The sequence below is a fragment of the Mixophyes fleayi genome, chromosome 12 (genome assembly GCF_038048845.1).
Source record: "Mixophyes fleayi isolate aMixFle1 chromosome 12, aMixFle1.hap1, whole genome shotgun sequence".
Classification (NCBI taxonomy): domain Eukaryota; kingdom Metazoa; phylum Chordata; class Amphibia; order Anura; family Limnodynastidae; genus Mixophyes; species Mixophyes fleayi.
Genome location: NC_134413.1, coordinates 36,206,136 through 36,223,210, shown reverse-complemented (window position 1 = coordinate 36,223,210; position 17,075 = coordinate 36,206,136). Strand labels below are relative to the sequence as shown.

Below are 17,075 nucleotides of genomic sequence, written 5' to 3'. Positions count from 1 at the left end.
AGTGAAAGTCAAGTGCAGAGAACACAGTGGTTGCAGCCCATTGGTGGAAGACTGACAAACAGAACAGTGTATTTCAAAAAAAAAAGTTTAAAGTCCGCACTAGCCTACTAAAACTGTAAGGAACACTGGTCCTTCTAGCAAGCGTTCTAGTTGCCAGTCAACGCTTGGCTATTATACACAACCTCATGACCAGCACTTACAACCCCATTATATCCACCCAGAATACTCAACCTATGTTAGTTGGGTCTGCAAGTAGGTATAAGTTCTATGTTTTGTTCTAGATGTGCATAACAAAATGCATTTTCATGAACTTAGATCTGTAAATTTGTCAAGGTGTGTGCATGTTAGGGAGCATAAAATATAATGCATTACAGCAAATATTTCATAGCCCTTTTTGCCTATATGACATGTTAAGAGTTAGATTTTTATAGCATCAATACAGTTGCCAGTCCAGCCAAACAAAAAATAAAAAAAATTGTGTGCGCCAGACACCAGTCTAAAAGGAATGGCACAGTTTCCTTTTGATGATGCCAATGCAGCGATCTGCCATGTAGCTTTTCCCTGTGGCACTTTTAGCATATCTGAATATCTTAGCAGAAAGGCTACTTAAATACTACTAGAAAACATCAGAATACAAGTAACATACTAAACAAGAGCATGGGTCTTCTCTTCCATCATCTCACAGTCTACAAAATGAATATGCTGGTTTTAGACTAAACAAAAGATGACACCGACTCTTCATGACATCATTCATTGCTGTCCCTTTCAGTTTACCCCATAAGCACCACACACTAGAAGTGCCTCGCAATAAAAGGAAAATGGATTAAAGAGCAAAGGCAACATACTCGAGATACACAACTGATATTAGCCTTGATAATGAACTTTCTTTTATTCAATTGAATTTGACCTTCACAGTGAATTATATTCCAACAGTGATGGAAACCAGCGATGGAAAAAGTTCTCTTTAATCCTTCCGAGATAATGTTAAAACTAACAGTTAAAAATATACTTTTTTACGTAAAAGAGCTACCTTTAACATTCACATTATAATACATATATGCACAAATGTCCTGTAAGCCTAAAGCACAATGTTACCTTGTAGAAATTTTTATAACAACAGGTAAGGTACAAAACATATTAGCTTCAAATTAGAACACAGGAATTAATTTTTTATATCTTTATTCTAGCTCTCATTTCAGTGCAGGGATACAAGGAGTTTGCTGGAGTTTATATTCTCCTCACCCACTACAGTGACGGCAGCCATGTTTTCCAGGACAGTCCCCATTTTCCAGCCAAAATACTTTAACTAGTGGGAATGTAAGCTATTTGTGAGTTAAACTCCTAAAGGATTCCAAATCAACAGGACAAGTGGAAATACATACATAGAGCTCTTATATGGTTTTCACACTGGAAGTATTTGGGAAATGTGTCCTGAGCAAAACTTGAAGTCATGTGGGTGTTAGTTTTTCACTACTTTAAATGCATAAAGCAATGGGGCAACCATTATAGTTTGTTTTGTGCAAAGACTTTTCACTTAAATTCTAAAACTCTCTAAATGTAAATGGACTATATAATGTGTTTTTAAAAGAGTACATTCTCTTGGAGCTAGTGCTTTACTAGTGGTGACGGATACAAACACCCCAGAAGCCGTTAGACAAACTATGAGTCTGACATTTTAGCACTGTGACAAAAGAAAGCGGCACTTTCAGGGCCGGGCTTACAATAAGGATCCTCGGTCACCTAGTTGGTGATCTGCATTACAAGGATTATTGGGGATGTCTCTGACCTAAAGGGGGTTAGCCCATTGTGCTCCGCTTCCTGATGGCTGGCCACAGGGTCGGTCAAGACGAAGGGACATGCACCACGTTGGGTCGGATCCCCACTAAATGTTTAGGGATGGAATCCAGCCTTCCTGGTGGTCCAGTGGAGGAGTTTGATGCAGCGGTGTGGCAGCCCCTTTCACTGATGTTACAGGGCTCTTGCAACTTATGGCAGTCCTGTAGGACCAACATTGAGTTCGTGAATGATGCTGCATCAGGTAGTAACGTCATGCAGTCACCTCTGCAGAAGTCATCCACTTAAACAGAATTGGTCCTGCAGGTGTCCCGTAGTCTAATGGGAGTTCTTATATGACCAATATTGTTACAGAGTGATGTGGCTGCATGGGCCACAACCACAATTTTCCAGCCAGCCTGATGGTGCCCACTGTGTGAAACTCGAAAGGTATAATTTCATTAATTATTATTCAAATTTGTTTATATGTAGTATGAGGCTTTTGAAACGTAACCAAACATGTTTGTAATTGGGCAGTAGAAGTATGCAGAATGCGATTTAGTAGATGGACAGCACTTATTTCTATGTAGTTTCTGTTACGACGGCTTGTAAAACAATTACAGTTCATTATAACCTTTCAAGTAGTCAAAATATAGGTGAAATGACTGAAGTTTCTAGCAGATTTGTACACCATTGAATATTATTTAACATACAAAACATATGTCCTGAAAAAATATTTTTTGTAGGGATTAATCAGGGGCATGGAAACCAATATCTTTACTCAGGCCCCATCGGGTCTTAATCCAGCTCTGAACACTTCTATACACTATTTCAAAAGATCCACACACATGGCTTTATCTAGCAATCTGTCAATGAGCAGTGCCGTATATCACAAAATAGGAAATGAAGTACAGTCCATAAAAACTATTAGGTGAATTATAATGTGTCCTGTTGTCATCAGAAATGCCAATGTTAAAATATCAGCCTACTCCAGGTCCTAAAGATTATGGGAACCAAAGGAAAGTAGAAACAAACATATACAGTACAACCAGAGGCATCGCTAATCTTACTTTTAAAAAAAACAAAAACAACTAATTCTAGTTGTAAATTCAGAGAATGGAAAGTCACAGGTTGGCATTTTCAGGGCAGCACAGTGCTGGGGTCATGAGTTCAATTCCCGACCATGGCCTTATCTGTGTGGCGTTTGTATGTTCTCCCTGTGTTTGCGTGCGTTTCCCTTCGGGTGCTCTGGTTTCCCCCCACATTCCAAAAACATACTGGTAGGTGAATTGGCTGCTATCAAAAATTGACCCTAGTCTCTGTCTCTCTGTGTGTGTGTGTATGTGTATGTGTATGTGTGTGTGTGTGTGTGTGTGTGTGTATATATTAGGGAATTTAGACTGTAAGCTCCAATGGGGCAGGGAATGATGTGAATAAATTCTCTGTACAGCGCTGCGGAATCAGTGGCGCTATATAAAAAAAATAGATGATGGTGATGATGATGATGATTTTCGGATCACCTGGGACAAATCTAAACAGTGAATTCCCACCAGTTCATTTAGTTTGTTACATTTTATTCTGTGGATGGTCAGTGGTGGTGACCCGAGGAATTTGTGGAGAGCCATTGTTCAGATACAACCAAATATGTTTTGTATTAGTAGGAGACGTTACTAGACATTTGAAATGCCGTAAAATTGTAATACCAGAAAAAGGATTTAAATAAAGAGAGTCCCTAATTATAACTCCCTCTGTGTCTCAGTCTTCAGTGATAAATCCTACATACAGCAGAAATCGCCTCTCTCTTTTCATATGTAAGTGAAACACGTGGCCCCACAAGGTCACTGATCCTTCCTGCTTTAGGGCAGCTTATGGAAGAAGTATACTGGAGAACTGCATACAGCTTGTCTTATAGCCCACACTAAGCTGTTTAGCGGGACAGAGCTGCTTCCCATTGTATAGTGTACAAAAGATGACAGAGCACAGATGACGCCACTTTACATTTTCAGGAGCGATAAAAATGTCTACAATTTTTACACCTCATTTATCGCCACAATCCATTTTTAAGCAGCGTACCTTTGTCCCATTTACCAGACGGCCTGAGCATCTCGCAGGGCTCACACCTCCAACAGTCTTAAAAGTGCTAATGTTATGAAGCTTGTCTGCATGAAGCTTGCCATGTAATGCAAATTAGTCTCATTAAAGCCAGTCTCCCCTGGTGGGTTTTCACTTCCCTCCAACATACACGGTCAGCCGCCTGAATATCTCACCTACACCTCCCAATAACTCCAAAAGGAAGCAGACGCATGCTGTGCGAGGCTGGTAATTTTATTGGGTTCCTCAACCTTTAAAAAATCCGTTACAAGCCTGGTCTGGTTTCGGAGATCCTTTTTTGCAGGGAAATTAAGGCAAACATTTTTATGTGGCCCTACAGTGTCTGCTCACTGCAAGAAGAATTTATACACAGCAGCATCATTAGAGCAAACCTGCTCCCATTAGGACATAATAGCCGTCAGAAGGGACACAAAGCAGAACATAACCCAGCTTCCAGGCAGGCAGGCGCTCATAAACAATAAAAAAAAAAAAATAATAATACACGCCAGCTACATTTCACACGCTCTGGTTATTGGATTGTTTTAAATAGAAACTTTACTTCACGCCCTGCACTTTAACTTACTGAATTTGAAATGATTATACAAGCCTGCTCTCTGTACACCTCGCAATTTGGAACATGCTCTAGGTTGCCAGATCTAGGAGGACAAACCGCTCCTGTGACAGAGTACAGTCCAAATATTCTCCTAAGAGCTTACAGTTATGTCACATAAAAAGCATTATGACAGATGTGGAACTGTAATACTAACGATATGGAGAAGATGTTATCACTTATAAAGGTGCAAAACTCATTCCATAGCGCAGTCAATGTCTGAAACAGAAAATGCAATAACATTTTTCATGCACATATCATCGGATGGAATAGTAAGCAGTGATGTAATGTTAAAACATGGAAACAAAATATGCATTCCAGGGGTCAAGTAACACAAAAAGATAAAACACAAAAAAGTTTATTGTAAATTTGTTCCCAATCTAAAAAAAAAAAAAAAAAAAAAAAAAAAAAAGAAGAAGTTTTTATATCATGCACAAATTTAGGAGTATAGTATAGAAGGACTTGTTCTTCAATTACAATGTAATCTTGTCCCCTTCTTCAAACTTCTTTGTGTGGAAAACAACCTCCATTTGAAAGGGATTATATTAATCAGCAGCCAATACTACCAGTGTGCATTGCTACACATCAATTTTGGGTTCAAAAGTAGCCAAACAATACCGCTTTCTCATAAAACTCATCAGTTAATTGTTGTTTTGAGAAATGAAGACTATTCCATGTGTCGGGTTGCCAAGATTTCATACAGCGGTGTCCACTACGGACTTGAGAGTAAAGAGCAAACTGGATCTAACCAGGATAGTAAAAGTGGAAGGCCCAGATACACAAGAGGATAAATACATCAGTCTGCAGTTTAAGAAACAGACGTCTTACAGGTCCTGAGTTGGCGGCTTCCTTAAATAGTGCACACCAAATATAGTGTCATCTGCAACAGTAAAAAGACAACTCGGGATGCTGGCCTCATAGGCAGAGCTGCAAAGAAATAGCCTGATTTGAAACTGGCAAATAGGAAAAAAGGTTTCAAATGGGCAAAATAATACAGGTATTGGACAGTGGATGACTGGAAAGAGTATTATGGACGGAGGAGGTGGTTAGCTCGAAGAGGACAACACATGGGAGATGTAGAGCAAAATAAAAGGAAGTCGAATGTCAAGCATGCTGTTTTGGTAAATTGGGGGATATACACAAGGTGCAAGGAATAACGAACCAGAAAGTTTACCACTCTGATTTGCAACATCATGCCATCTCTTGTGGCCAGCACTTTATTGGTGCAGTTATCATGCAGCAAGACAACTGCTCAGCTACACAAAAACTAGTTGAAGAAACAGGGATTGGAGTACTGTCTATGGTGGACTGACCGGCACAATTGACAGATCTCAACCCTATGGAGCCTGACCTTAGCACCAGGGAAAAATGCCCGACAAGCCAGTCACACATTTAGGAAGAGCTGCAGAAATCATTGGCACAAATTTCCTCTGTATATCTTAAACTGACAGCTACAATGGCAAATGTTGGATTCTTTCATAAAGTAAAGTTTGATGAATAGAAGAGTGATGTGAAATAAATATAATAATCACGTTGCCGCCATGGAGAAGATTACATACTACCTCCATGAAGGGCCATGTCTTCAACCAAGTATCAGGCATGGCTAAGCAGGGGGAACACGCCTTTCCCCCTCAACCCACCGCTTCCCCCAGCCTGACCCATGTGCGATGATTATGCACCCTCCTTACATACACCGTTCCCATTCATCGTGGCTCTGAATATTCACACTGCTTAACTTTGTGGTTCCACTCCCCACAATTCCACTTGTTCTTACTGCCTACTCTTAATGACGCTTTCTAAACTGTAAAAACTGGGCACTTCTTGTCTAACGTTACTCTTGTATACGATATATCACAATTGCTGTTTTCGTCTTATGAATGCAACACAGTATTATCGTTCTGCTTTCTGAATATTTTTTTTACTGACCATTGAAAATAAAAAAAAAAATATAAAAATAAATAAGTTATGACAATGTCTATATTTTCACTATAATGCCAGGTCAATTTAATGATACCTGGACTTAAAATAAAAAATAATATATTATGGAGACAGAGCTTTACGGCATTTCATCTTTCGTAATACGAATATTCTATATGAAATCACTCGTCCTATAAATAAATAAAAAATGCTGTACGGTACACCGCTCTCTACTAGCGCGTTAATAGATATGGAGACCTCAACTAGTATAAGCCAAAATAAGGCTGAAAATCAAAAAATAATTGAAATCCTACCTTGCATTCTACAAGTTCCCATTATTTTGTCATTGGAGTGACAGCAGTATCACATTTTTATTTTATTTTAGACTTTAAGGTACCGCCTTGGCACAGAATTTTAATCATGCATTACTGGACAAATTTGATGCACCGTAGTTTAAAAATAGGAGTGATTTTTACATATGTACAGTACAGTCACCTCTAATAAAACAGCGTGGAGCTTGCAAGTGCCATTTTAGCATATGTTCTATTTGAAAATACACTGTTACAAAATATACTACTTAAATAAAAAGGGAGACACATTGTTTTATGGTATTAGTGTTTAACACAAGTATAGAACGTAACTCTCTAACAACAATATGCAGATTCTTTATTACAATTGGCAGAAATAAAGTAGATTTATGGCAAAAATGCAAACTCCCTGTGATATTTAAAAAAGGTCAGATGCAGGACACATCGCTGTAATATATAATCTTTTATGATGCACTACTGCCTTATTCAGACACAGCTGAAACGTAAACATAGAAAATTGCCTGCAGACGACACAACTTCTCTAAAATAATGAACACAATGGTCGTCATTTACAAAAAAACAAAAACAAATGTATGGCGGGCATTTAGTACACACAAGTATTGGTATTGACTTCATAATACAAACATATTCAAACCCTCTGTGTAAAATGAATTGCAGATCATTTTTTAAAAACTGTAAATTGTTTGGTAACCAACATGCTCAAACAAAGTCTTTGGAGATAAACAAGCTACTTTTCAGCAGATCTCTAAAAGAAAGTCGCCCCCCCCCCCCCCCCAAAAAAAAAAAATATGCTGTTTGAATATAAACATAAGTTTCCTGTGATCTGAAAAATTCTAAGTTTACACAGGCAACTATAGAACCAATTACAGTAGGTTACCTTGTGTTCATTAAGGTAGCAAAGCCTCAGAATAATGATATATTAATTACGGCTAGGACCGAGCTGTCAGAATTCACAGTACTGACCTTAAATGTTGGCCTGACAAAAATTATGCTGCTGTGTTCAGGATCCATCCAGCACTGGAAATCAAGACCATGTACCATAGGGAACCAATAATGTAATCTATAGTGTGAATATCTTTACACTACATTGCACTTCCATGGACCATTTGAGCAGATGCTTTATGCAGGTTTTGAACTGAAACGTGCAAGACTAAAAAAAGTAAAAAGCTCTGGCTACTTTATGCAGCTAAAGAAAATTAACTTCCCCATCAAGTTCACCAGAATGTCTTGTCCCACAAAAAGAAACCAGGTGCAATTACAGAGAACTGACACACATCAAGCACGGAGGAATCTCTCTAGTTTTGTAACACCGGCATTTTTCCACATATGTAATCAACCCAATTATAAAACTTATTTTACATTTCAGTATCAGAAGCACCTACTCTCTGAATGTAACTAACTAGTAATTACAATATAATCATCATCATCACCATTTATTTATATAGCGCCACTAATTCCGCAGCGCTGTACAGAGAACTCACTCACATCAGTCCCTGCCCCATTGGGGCTTACAGTCTAAATTCCCTAACACACACACACACACACACACACACACACACACACACACACACACACACACACACTAGGGTCAATTTTTTAGCAGCTAATTAACCTACCAGTATGTTTTTGGAGTGTGGGAGAAAACCGGAGCACCTGGAGGAAACTCACGCAAACACGGGGAGAACATACAAACTCCACACAGATAAGGCCATGGTTGGGAATTGAACTCATGACCCCAGTGCTGTGAGGCAGAAGTGCTAACCACTAAGCCACCGTGCTGCCCACCATCTGTATAATCTTAGCCTTTGCAAATAAGATGCTGGTATGATGTTTTTCTCAGTGGTGGTTGTTGTGTCTATTATGATTGTATTGCTGGTAACCCTAAAGTCTGTAAAATTTTGCTTTCCAGACAAAAACTACTGTAGACATCAGTAGCCATGCTTGGGTGCAAGAAATTTGTCAAAAAGTTGTACTTGCAACCAAATAGAGAAGAAACAAATCAGGCCAGCGTCATCCTGCTGAAGGCGTCTGCCAGTGTGACACTTAGCTGCGTTCCAGTCCATCTTGAGAGAGTGGCCGAGACTGAGAGGTTGTCTGCCTTGACTTTGGAAGAGGACAGAGTTGCATGAAACGGAGGAGTTCCTAACCCTGACAGGTCTCCACTGGCATGACGAGAGAATACGGTTTATCCCTACACACAAAGGAGGAGTTGAAATTGGACCACCCCATTTGTATCGCAGTTGGTGTGATTGTAAAGCTGCCAGATGAGGTTTCAAAGTCCTACATTGGTAAATTTGATGGTAAGTTTCAAGAGTACTACAAGCTGCAGGGATGGTTTTGAAACTAAAGTGATTCTTTACATGTGGCCACTTCCATGATTTCCTATTTCTCATTTTAGAAGTGGAATACATAACGTGGATGTAGCCTATAGGGATAGTTGGCATGTTTTAGTTGTGCAGATTTAATTTCTGTCCGTGAAACATAGATTTGCTATAATGGGACCATATTAGTTTTGTCAACTGGATGCTCCAGTGTGTGTTGTCCCAAATCATGGTTCTCATTGGTGGGGTCAGCTGCTGACTTCTTGTCATTGCCTCCAGGTCTTCTTAAAGAAAGGCATATCACTTTCTGAAAAGGTAAAGCCTCATTGATCTGAAAGGGTTCCCCACAGTTACTCAATGTATAACATGTCACCAATTACCATCTTGGAATATTGGCAGGGATTAGTGTTGTTGCTTTGTCCACTTTTTAGCAGTACTTATTGCCCATATAACTGTGGGAGAAGAGAGGGAGAAGTTCTGTTCAACTGGGTTTTTATTTTTTAAATGTGAGCACAAATTATTTTCTAATATTCTGAAATATCTTCTTGGATTGAGGGAATAAAAAAAATATTTCAGTATTTTTGCCAATGACTTGCAGGAAACATTCAGTGGAAAAGAGCAAATCTACAATTGAGATAAATTACCAACTCAAAAGGATGGTCTAAGAAAATATATTGGGGATGCCAAACACCAATATATTTAAGAGGCTAACTAGGATTGCAACATTCATGTGCAGAACCCAGAAACCAATTCCTGGCAGCAACTTTCTGAATTCTGAGAAAAAAAAATAAACCATAAAAGAAGGGTTTTATACTAACAGTATTTGTAGTCATTCTCTTTTGGCGGAATTAAAAACGCATACAAGAGTCATGTCTAATTAGTTTAACAAGTTGAGAATGCAAATAACAGCACATTCCGAACCAATAGAGTAAATAAAGAAATGCAATATCGCTACATAAAAAAGCAAAACTTCCAAATCAGTTCAACCAAGAAATCCAAAGTTTTGGAAGAATAAATAACACAGCTTTGAAAAATAGTCTTCAGGAAGTATCAATCCTAAGTATTTACATAGGCAATCTAAAGCAAATCAGTGGATTAAGATGGACTGCGCCTCTAAGAAAAATCACTGTGGTATAAAAGGATTTTTTTTTTTTTTTTCTATTTTTAAAAGAGATGTAAAAACATTTTTCCCATGTTTCCACCTTCACCGTTACCCATATTTGGTACTACAGAGTATACCATGACATTACATACTTACCATATACTGTACATCAAAACAAAACATTCCCAGTAATGTTAAATAATTTGAAGTACGTTCTATTCATTAGCGCATGAGAATCAAATTGGTAAGTTTCAGTTTTTGAAATGTATTGTGTCCATGTCAGTGAAACACTTTACAAATGTGAGGCAACAAAAAAAACAAGTACATAAAAAAACACCAACTAAAAACTATAAAAACGTTTTCAAAAAGAATATGGTCAGTTGCTTAAGTTTAATTGATAACACTAACATGTCAATCCCCTCTGTTCTGTTCCTTCACAGGCCTTACAGAGAACTTATGACTGGCAGTGGTCTACCAATATCACTATCTCACATCATTTTCTGTTTTAATTCCTCATAAACAATCCATACAAAACATGTGCAATAGCTTTGTATGACCAGTTCTACGCATACACCTACAAATACTGTAGTTACAACTTACTTTGTCCTACCTCCCATTACAAAAAGAGACTATATGTTCAAGAACATGCACCCTTATCTGCAATAAACAAATATTGCACTTCCTGCAGGCTGAGCAGTCCAGTCATCTTCAAAAAAAAAAAAAAGGAGTACCCCAATCATCTTTCTCTATGTACATGAACTGGAAGTTCCAGGGATAGGGACAACCCCACTGCCAGTTTCGAAGTAGCCCACTTGAGCATCAGAGTGAGTCTCCTGCTCCAGGCTGTTACATGAGGTAAGATTTTGAAATGTAACTTGCCCTAGTGAGTGTTTTTATGTTAATTAACAGACAGTGGCTGCCACCATTACATGACAGGCAGCAAATCAAATTGCGGTTATGCTGCCTTAACAGTACGGGCCACGGTTCTTAGTCTGGTCTCGTGAGATGTGGTAATCCTTTTCTCAGGAGACCAGCCTAAGATCCACAGCCAACATGGACAGACAGCATAACAGCACTCTGATTTTCTGTCAGGCTGCCTGACATGTATTGGTGATCAATACCATTGTTCTATACCTTACCTGAGAGGAACGTCGGTTCATTGTACTGTCAGCAGCTAAGTGCAGCACTGGTGACATGAAATGAAGGAAGGGGGGGGGGGGTTCAAAAAAATAGGGCAGCTTCAAGTGATATGTTTGATTTGTCAATTTAAGGACGTCCTCTGCAGTTTCAAATGCTCTAATTCTACTGGCTATTGAAGATCTTCTAAATTTAACTAACTTTGGCAATTCATGCAGCCTATTCATGCTTGTCTCAATCAGGCATGAAATGGCTAAAGTGGGGTGGGAAATGAAATGGCTGGGGGAACAGGATATGGTCGGGGGCATTATCTCCGTATTGTGTGGCGGTCACAAGTTTGTTCTCCATATTGTGTGGCGGTCACAAGTTTGGTCTCCATATTGTGTGGCGGTAACAAGGCTGTTCTTCGTATTGTGTGGCGGTAACAAGGCTGTTCTTCGTATTGTGTGGCATTACAACTTGCCGAGTACAAAACGTAAATATTGGTGGCGGTGGTGATGTGGAGCGTCGGATGCATTAGCCTAAGAACCTTAATCAGGCTATGTGAAGTACTAAGTTATATGAAAGAAAGCTTTCGGATAGAAACTTAATTAAATATGCTATACAAACTATCATGGCAAAGATTCAGGTTTCAAAGACCAGGGAAAATTTACCAGCAGTGGTTAAAACACTAGAAAACAAGAGGTAAAATCAGCTGCTCTGATCGAGTGTATAGGGGGCACAGACTAAAAGGCAGCACAATCCTCTTTGCAGCGAGTGTATATATGGAAAGCAAAAAACAGTGTCAGAGGAGGCAGCAAAGAGTAATTGATGACCCTTCAGTCCTGTTTAACAGTCTCCCATGAACTTGACTTTTCAGACACTTCCCTTCCTAACTGCGTCTATAACATGCCTGGTGATTTATGATGCGGGGAAGATGCAAGGTCTTAATGTGGGATCAGGAGACTCCCTTGTTACATAAAGTCGTCAGCACAAAGTCTCTGGCACCAGAGATACACAGAACACATCCAGCAGGTCTGCACAGACACAGTATGTAGCCCCACTTCCTAACCCATTAACTGCTGGAAGAAGCAAAGTACTAGTGTAGAGCTCAGATATACAACACAAACTGGACGACAGGATCTAAATAATCCAAGTGTTTCAAAAGACAGTGCTTAAAACAGCGTTTTACAGTGTAAAAATATATCTATCCCTCCGGTCTACCCCATCCCCATACTTTACACTTTCTCTACAGTTGAATTTTTGTTTTGGATGCTGCATATAAAACTGTAAAAATGGTCGCTTATCACTATAAGTCTCTTCTAGCTACATGTTGATTTTACTGTATTGACTGTTTTTATATGTCTGTACAACAATAATACAGTGACCTCTCTTGTATTTGCTTTTTTTTTTTTCGACCAACTAAAATAAAGAATTATAAAAAAAAAAAAAAAAAAAAAAAAAAATATATCCATCTATCTCCCCCCCCCCCCCCCCCCCCCCAAAAAAAATGGTTTCCGCTCAGACTAAATTTAACCTACCAGTCTGTTTTTGGACTAAGTTCTCTATCACACACTGCTAAATGTGAATGATTGCAGTACGGTGGCTAAGTGGTTAGCACTTCTGCCTTACAGCACTGGGGTCATGAGTTTAATTCCCGACCATGGCCTTATCTGTGTGGAGTTTGTATTTTCTCCCCGTGTTTGCGTGGGTTTCCTCCCACACTCCAAAAAACATACTAGTAGGTTAATTCGCTGCTAACAAATTGACCCTAGTCTCTCTCTCTCTTTTTGTCTGTGTGTGTCTGTATGAGGGAATTTAGATTGTAAGCTCCAATGGGGCAGGAACTGATGTGAATGAGCTCTCTGTACAGCGCTGCGGAATTAGTGGCGCTATATAAATAAATGATAATTCTCTGTAAAGCACTGTGTAATATGTTTAAATAATTAAGCTTCAAGCTGTCTATAAAAGAAAAATACTGCCTAAAAAAAACTGCTGACAAATCTAGAATTAGGAAGAAAATATTATGTAGGATAAGCCATGAAAGCTTCTGGTCTCCGACATCCAGTGGAAACATAAACCAGCTCAGAGCAGGAAGATTAAAAGCAGAGAAGCATAAAGGAGAAACTGATTGTTCTAAAATATAACTTCACACAATTTAATATGTCTTAAATTCACTGCAGGTATGAGACCTCTTGTATAGAATTCTGTAACTTATAGATAGAGATGTTGTTTCTATCCACCCAACTGAATGAAACTATATACTTGGATCAAACAAGGAAAGCAGTTGGGACAAACAAAAAAGGATTTTGTTTTCCAAATATTTAACATGAATATGAAGCATAATAAACAACCTTCAATCAAATCTAGATCAAATCGAGTTTAGACAAAAAAAAGAAGCATCATCGTGTACAACGTTTAAATAGGCATTTTTTTCTGTATACCAGCCCATCATTTACCATATCACACAGCATTCTCTGCCTTGTATGTCAATTTACTCAGCGATAAGATTTACTATACAGTGCAGAGTCAAGCAGAAAGATCTACACATAAAATACAAAATACAAAGAAATGCATAGTGGGCTCATACAAAATATAACACAGATCAAACATATGGCATATGGCAATGTGTATGACAGGTGATGGTGTATCAATGCAGCTCTGCCGGCCAATCATTGCACTAAGGGAACATTACAGTAGTAAGTTCAGCAGTTTTGGAGCACAAGTTTGCCTGAGTTTTATTCCCCCCCCCCCCCCCTTGCCCAGAGATAATCACAGTTTTACTCCATCTGCAGCAGGAATTTGCTTCATCTGTGATATACAGTATGAAGGTTAATGCGCTTGATTCATCACTTTCCATTGTAAGATGATCCTGGACAAAACGTCAAGACAGTCACGTCAGTAGCTTAAAACGCAGCCTTTTCTCTTTGAATTAGCCACGCTTAGAATTATTTTCAAAGGAACAACAAATCATGTGATTACGATTCTGCTCTAGAGATCAAAGCTTGCTTTTGGACCTGCGTTAGAAAGACATATCTCAGGTCAGGGAGAAAGAAGTCTACAACTCCATCTGCAGGACTGGTTATGTGCCATAAGACGATCTCAAATTAAACCCCTTGCAGCTAGAAACATCTACAAAAGACATTAAAAAGGCCCTCGACAAGCTCCGGGAGGTAATACAAGAGGGGTTCAAGAACAAGGGGGTAACCTTGATACTGGATAGGGGAAAAATTCAACAATATTAGAAGATACAGCTTTACCAAAAGCATAGTTTATTTGAAACACACAGCAGATTTAACAATTAAAAAAAAGATTTAAAAAAAAAAAATTACAAATATTGAAAATGGTTTTCATTATGATTGAGACAAAGGGCCTTGCCTATAACAAAATAAAACATTAAAAAGGAGTTGCCCACTTCTAGACAACCCCATTAAAGCATATAGAAGAAACTTATCACCCTTACCGCCTGTTAGGCTGGGTACACACAGTGTTTTCAGACAATTATTGGGCCAATCAAACAATAAACAACCGTTCAGCCCGATATCGCATTAGTGCGTACGCTGCAACGATGAACGATTATCGTTCCAAAGCACATCGTATAATTTCATTTAATTTTTAAACCGGACTAAAAATCTCGTTCGACGAAAAAACAATGTCATTCCAATTCTGCAGAGTGCATGCACTCACGATCGGCAGTGTCCATAGATCTCTATGGAGTGTGCAGGGTCAGGATCTTTTCAGTGGCTGTTGGTTTTGACATGTGAAGAGCACAGATCTGGAGGTAAATATTGTTAAACGTGTTTAGTGTGTATCAGTAAAATCGGCATGCTGATTGGGACTTTTGTTTTTTTTAATCGTTAAGGATATTGCATCATATAGTGTGTACCAAACCTTACCTGAAGCCACCTCACCCTGTATTCAAGGACTCAATTTTGTCCAGTCCCTTTTCTATGGAGATTCACAGTCTAGGGAATATTGCTCCATGGAATTGTATGGAAGAGGACTGGACAATGTGTTCTAGACTAAAGAGACACACTGGGGGGAATTTAATTGAATGTGGTATATTTTTTTTTTCAGCGTTAAAAAATTAAAATTATCCGCACCAGTTTAGACTCAACTGGTTTTAGGTATTGCAACGTAAAAAATTTGTGCTATTCAATTTAAAAACATTTAACACTGCCCCTGCGTGGTAAACATTGGTACTTGCAATTTTTTTAGGGGACTGGAGGGGAGAGTTTAACGTGGTCATCTATAATTAAAAAAAAAAAAAATGCATTGGCATACATTTGCTGCATTACACAACCTTCTATTTTAGAATATCTACATACAGTACTTTTTTTTTTACTATACAATTATCTATACCACAACAAAAAAACACATTCGTACATACATTAGTGATTAATTTTATTTTACATGCTTTTTTTCCATTCATTCCATGTTGTAAAAAAAAAAACCAAAAAAAAAAACAAAAATTATGTTTCTCAGTAATGTATGTTACATGATTTCAATAGTTTTCATATGTCTTTCATTTTTTGCACAGCCATGAGGTGCGAGATAAAAAACTGGTGATTTGACAATTTACTGCACCGCGTTAAAAAAAGAATTGAATGCTAAATATGTCTTTAGTCATATTCTGATTGCCGCAAGAGCGTCCTTAGCTCAAGGTTGGAAGTCACCACAGATACCCTTGATATCGAAAGTAGTGGCCAAGGTGCAATTCAACTTTGAAATGGAGACAGAGGGGATGCCCTACTCCACTGCCACCTCGTCCCCGATAATGAAGTGGTTCAGCTGGCATGTGTATGTTACGGACGGAGAGGGAGTGCGTCCAGACCGAATAGACTTTGATTTACTACCTGCATCTCCTACACTTAGCGAAGTTCCCCAATGTCCCTATTAGTAGTTCCATGGTGACCATTCGACCAGTGTAACTTTCACGAATTGGAAGGGATCCTATTAGGTTCCCTCCCTCATGTGTTCAATATGGTTTAACAGCAGAATTGTTTAATGTGTTCCCCCCACTATGTACCCCTTCAATCCTTCCCCTTTTTATTTTGTGTCCTTTCCTTACCCCCATCCCTTTCTTCTTTCTGTACCCCATAATTTTTGAAAAATTAATAATAAAAATACTATTGAAGTTAAAAAAAAAAAAAAAAAAAAGAATTGAATAGCTTTTAACGCTTCTCCCTTCGTCCCATACCTTCAATAGATCATCTACTTGTCCGTGATTGTACCGTTTTCGCTAACAAATGGTGCGTTAAAAATAGATTTGAATAATGGATAAAGTTAACGAGCTCCAGAATGAGTGAAAACCGTGTTAAAATCACTTACTGTGGTGTTAAAAGAAAATTACCACTGAATTGTATTCCTCCCACTGAATCAATAAATAGTTTTAATGTTACAGCACTGAAATGTCAAGGTTTATTTTTATCGTATTGATCCTCTGTGTTTCTAAAAGAGCAGCTAGGTCTCACTTTCTATTTCTTCACCCATTCAATTACTCGTTATCATTTAATCAACAATGACACAAAAGGAACTATTGTTTTGCCAAAAGTATTTTGGTAAATACTCCCCTTCTGATACTCTCTTACCCACCTGTATTGAGAGCCTGTGGTTGACATTTATAGGAAAACCACATAAGTAGGACAAACATTTCATAAACAAAGAATGTAAGACTTGTGAGCTATGTAAAATGTTTAGTTAAAGGGACAAAATCATGTCATAAATATTTTAATACTTCACATATTTTAAGTGTTTCTGTTTAATAAATTTAGCTGAAGCATAGTTTTTGAGTTCGGCACACAGTCAAGAAAAAA

General features: G+C 38.4%; 1 protein-coding gene across 5 annotated transcripts in view; it reads right to left on the bottom strand.

The window, feature by feature from the left end:
• The window catches only part of FMN1 (formin 1), a 168,308-nt gene that overhangs the window by 30,581 nt on the left and 120,652 nt on the right, over positions 1-17,075 (bottom strand). The window lies entirely within an intron of this gene.